This window comes from Cryptomeria japonica, chromosome 1 (genome assembly GCF_030272615.1).
Source record: "Cryptomeria japonica chromosome 1, Sugi_1.0, whole genome shotgun sequence".
Classification (NCBI taxonomy): domain Eukaryota; kingdom Viridiplantae; phylum Streptophyta; class Pinopsida; order Cupressales; family Cupressaceae; genus Cryptomeria; species Cryptomeria japonica.
The window spans coordinates 53682989-53688514 of record NC_081405.1 but is presented as its reverse complement, the minus strand read 5'-3'; positions in this window follow the sequence as shown (position 1 = coordinate 53688514).

Sequence of the window (5526 nt, the reverse complement as noted above, 5' to 3'; positions counted from 1 at the left end):
ACAAGGCCTCACATTTACAACAATTTCTAGAGTCAAATCCATAGAAGGTCTTCGAAGAGAGCCTAAATTCTCTTTTGATCACTATTCCAAAACGAAAACATTCATATATTACTAGAAATAAAGAAGAAGCTCGCCTACAATTACTTGCTATAGTATATTCAAGCACATATAATTATCAATACAATCTCTCAAAGTTATAAACTTTTAATTATCCTCTTCTTTAAAAGAGAGAGAAATAAAACTAATGAATTAAAACATTTTTCTTAAATAGGTGGACAAATGAAGATAAAAAATAGAAAGAGAAAAAGATTTAACCTCTTTCTCAAGAAGTAAGATTTTAATAATTAAATTTATATATGTAGTAAAATGCTTATAAGTTATGGTTCTTCCATTTGCCAACATAGTGTTTCAATGCATAGGAATGATGAGACTTTAAAAGAGTAGCTACAAAAAGATTTATTTTTTTAAGCTCTCTCTCTCTTCTTTCTTTTTTATTTTTTATTTTTATTATTATCTGATTGACCTAAAATGTATTGGTCTTAATTTCAAACTGAAGAGAAGCAAACAAAAAGAAAATCTACATAAATACAAGAATAAATGCTTATGTAACTAATTGATGCAAAAGTCATATTGGTCTTAATTTCAAAATGAAGAGAAGCAAACAATTTTGTGTTGTTCAATTTAAATATTTTAAAATGACTTTTTATTCTCATGAAGGATCTAAACATCCACATGTCATTATACGCATACAATAATTTTTGTATACATCAAAATTCATATATGTATTCAAAATGTGTATTCATATCTTTTAGATTGTTATTTTCAAACAAAGGTAATTGAATGGACTTATCTTTACTTGATCTACCATAGCATACCAAAATAGTACTTGTGTTGTAATATATTTTACCCGTTAAGAATTATATTATATTGTTGATAACTCAAACAAATAGAATCATGTTCAAAACATGTGAACTCTAGACAAAAACATTTCAATCAATATAAATAGTTTTTTTATACATGTTGGACAAATCACCAGCGTCCCCCTTCAGATTCGAGACATGGACTAAATGCCTCTCATGGATTTGTTTATCTTTGCTACCTCTAGCGTTTGTATTAAGCATTAACAAGGTCAATCTCTTAGTGCAATGACACACATGTTCCAATAATTAGTATTAGAGTCATTTCACGAGTTTGAATCCCCTCGAGTGATGCTGAGGAGGGGAGGGGGGATTGTTAGAGTAATCGCCAGTGTCCCCCTTTGAATTTAGGACGTGGACTAACCACCTCTCGTGGATCCATTTAACTCTATTATCTTTGGCATATGTATCAGGCATTAACAAGGTTGATCTTTTGGTGCAATGAAAAATGTGTTCCAACAATACACTTATATTATTATATAACAAATTGAATAATGTTGAAATCCAATTAAATCTTATCTCCACTTTCCTCTAAATACACCTTGAAATTCATATGAATACAAAGTCCTAGTATACATATCATAAAGGATAGTCTTTAATAAAAGTGAGATGCAATGTGTTCTGTTGTGTTTCTTTTGTGTAAAGTTATGTGCTGGCCCATTGTAATTGTTCCTAGTTTGTGAGATTTTTCTCCTCTACATTTGTATAGTCTAATTCAATATAATTCTCTTCAACCTACTTGTTCCTGTTCATCATGATGATGAATCACGGAGTGCAATTCGAAACATTGATGAAAAAATTGGCTTACACAATTGAATCTAGAAACAATTACTAAATACTACTTGTTATAGTTGTTGTGTGCGGGAAAAGTGGTGCAATGAAATGGATATTTCAGTTTCTGGACAAGTCCACACACCAATGGGACTCTCGGTGCAAGTTATGAAGTTATATTGAATAACTCAACTTCCCAAGGGATGTTCCATTGTTCTCTATCTCACAAGACCCCTCAAGCCAATGCCTTTGCTCTCAGATCACTGAGCAAAGTGACTTAGGGATGACAACCATGAGAACGAGGGATATTGATCAATCTAGTATGAATGCATTCCTAATTATGCATGATACTAAATCTAACATGATTTAAAATAGAATGGATATGAGGATAAGATAAAATGATTAGTAAAAACTATCCTAACATGCTATACTAGTTTAATATGATAACGCTATGATAATTATAAATGCTTCTAAAAATGCTTATTTAGATGATTTCTATTCAAAGAGAGGCTAAATGCTTGATTAAAATGATTTAGATTAGATGCTTAGTAAAATGTTTATAAGTTTGATACTACAGACTTGGATATGAAAATGAGAGAATGAAGGCTCTATTTATAGGAAAAACATGGCAATGAATGGTCAAGATTGGATAATCTTATCAAGGGCCAGGATTGAAAGCTATCAATTTACAATTCTCACCAATGAAATGGTGACAATTGTCAACATAAGACTGCTTGAGAGGAGATGTAAGAAGCATTAAATGCTTGAGAAGACCTCATGGTTACCTTAGGAGGTAAGGGTTAAGGTTAGATTAAGGTTATCCATTGGATAAAGCTTTTACCCAAAGGATAAACTCTTGTGCAAGGGTTAAAGAGATAACCATGGTCAAAGAAATGAATGCTTGATGAGACCCTTGGGTTAGATGAGAGTTGAGTTAGAGAGAAAGTCTCTAATCATGCAAGAGGGATGAGTTAACCATTAATGATTTGGAAGATTTTCAAGGTTAACTTGTTGAAGACATAAAGCCTTTAATGGTTTTCAAAGACTTTGAGGGTTTGAGAAGTGACTTCCCTTTACTTAGGGATGTGACAATATTTAGGAGATGGGTTAGGCTAATTTAGAAGTGATTAGAAGAATCTAGAAGGGGGTTTAGAGATGCAAGTGGGATATGTAGGATTTTGCAAGTGGGTGGAGGGGAATTTTAATTAAAATAAATTACTTTATTTCAACTAAAATAGATGCAACTTGCATAAATACAAGTGGGGGGATTTAAATAAATAAATTAGCTTTATTTATTTGTAATGAACAATTTAATTAAAAGGAGAGAAAGGGGAATTAATTAAATAAAGTGGTTTATTTAATTAAAGGCTATGGAAGGCTTAGGTGAACTTAATTAAATAAATCGAGTAACTTATTTAATCAAATAGATGAATGTGAATAATTTAATTAAACATAATTTAATTAAATAGGGGAGAAAGGTTTAAATGAATATTCAATATTCACTTAGGAAAGTGGTCATTTTTATACGTCTACATTTTGCCCCTCTTTGAAGTGACTTGTGTGCACATGTTAATTCAAAGAAAATTCTCAGATATGATTTTTGTGTCGAGATGTCGATACGATGATGTCGTGCCCCAGATTGAATGATATTGATGATGCCCCCTCGAGAGATGAATCAAGTATTTTGAAAATTTTGTTGTTTTGATAAGTGTTTTTAAATTGATTGCATTTTAAATGTTGACTGTGTTGAATGCATTGGAATTGATTCATCTCCTAAAAATGATGTTTGATAGGATTAAAAGTTAGAAAACAAGCAAAATACATGCCCCACCTACTAACCCTTTTTGACTTTTACCCTATAAAAATGTAAAAAGTGATTTTATTCTTGTCATTTGCACATTTGTCTCCTTCTGATTATGACACCTTAGCTCTGACGAAAATGTCAGTTCCTTATGCTTCTCACCGATTCAAGCATGTCCGTTGATACCGGAGGCCTGCTGCGTATGGTCCACCTATAAGTCACCTAAATTTTTCCACGTTTTTTATTCATTTTGTTGATTTTGGTCACGTTTTTTTTTTTTGCGTTGAATTTTGTCGTTTTAGCACATAGGGTGTCTCACATAGCGCATACGATAAGCACTATAGCGCGTAGGGTATTTTTAACTAGGGTAGCACTTGAGGTCTGTTTTGTAGCGCATAGCAGGTGCAAAATAGCGCAAAGGTGAAACATGGTCGCGCATGCAGAAGTTAGGCTAGCATACTGAATAGGTTAGCGCGTAGGTGAAAGATTTTAGTGTGATGGCGATGTAGAATAGTGTATTGAGTTTGTTAGCACATAGGTGGAGTAGGTTAGCGCATGTCTGTTAGGTCCTACTTGGAAAGCTAATGTACTGAGAGGGGAGGGGTGAATCAATACTTCAAAACTTTTCTTGAAAAACAGTTTTACTGATAAACACAAACTATATATTGTTGATCTCAAAGATATAAAATACTGAAACATAATCATAAAGATAACATGCATCAAATTATCACTCCATAACACAATGATTTTTGGTCACGCAGAAACTCTTGGTTAGAGAGAAAAACTACGGTGGGGATGGAACCGACAACTTCACTACTGCAGTAATCATGATTGCTCGATTAGAGCTACATGTTTAGCCATTTCTGATAGCTTACCCTGTTAGGAGTATAAAGATCTTTAGATCTACCTTGCTAAAGGATTTTACAAACACTTCTACAAAATGTTGTACCTGGTTAAAGGCTTTACAATTTATAGACTTTATTAGAGTCTTTTACCCTGTTAAAGGCTTCTATTACAACTTAATATGTCAATCAAAATCTTTACAAAATATCTGCAAATTCACATCTGAAATGTTATAGCAGACTCTATGTGCTTATATGAAATTACCTTGCTCATAGCATTCCTCGGTAATTGATAAATCAACTCGGTAACCACTTATGTATTCTCTGTTCCTTAAACTGTTCTCTAAAACCTTCTTGGTAACCTATGATTATCTCTGTCAATCTTATTCCTTCATGCTTGACTTAATCATTCCTTCGTCTCTCTTCTCTTGATTGACCTTACATGTCACATTGTGTTCATGTACTCAAATCATTATGTTTATATAGATCTCTGAGATGATGATCTGCTCATGCTTCAATCATACAAACATGTTTTATTGAATGAATACACATAGAAATTATTTCATTGGATATTCTTCCTCAAAATCATACAAAATCTTTAAATGTAATTTCCAATGTAGTAACGGTTTCATCTTCTTGAATTATGTAACACGTTTCACATGAGTGTCCAGGTTCATTGAATCTGGTAACACATTTTCACTTAGTTCAGATTAACTCGGTATACCTTATTTGCTGCTCGGTAAACATATAAACCTTACTCGGTAGACGTTCTGCATATGTCTCGGTTCACAGCTCGGTGTGTATCAACTCAGTGACTTGTCTTTCTTCTGTAACTGACGCCAGTGACCTTGGTGTTTACCGACTAAACTTTTCGGTAGTATTAATCAACTAGAGTATATAGAATGACTTTGGGCATAAAACTAATGACAACTTAGTAAATAGCAACAATCTACCCTTTTGACATTAGTTTGGTATGTTTGACAAAACTCCTTTCAAAGTCATAATACAAAATCTATATACTTGCAAAATAAATTGAAATGTCAGTATATACAATGTTCAAATACATACTCCCCTTATCAATATTCTATACATAACTTGATGTTCCATGCTCTGTATATCCATGCTCTATATTTCCATGCTCCCCCTGACAATTTTAACTATGCACTCAGATATTCATGCTCGGTCATGTGTTCGG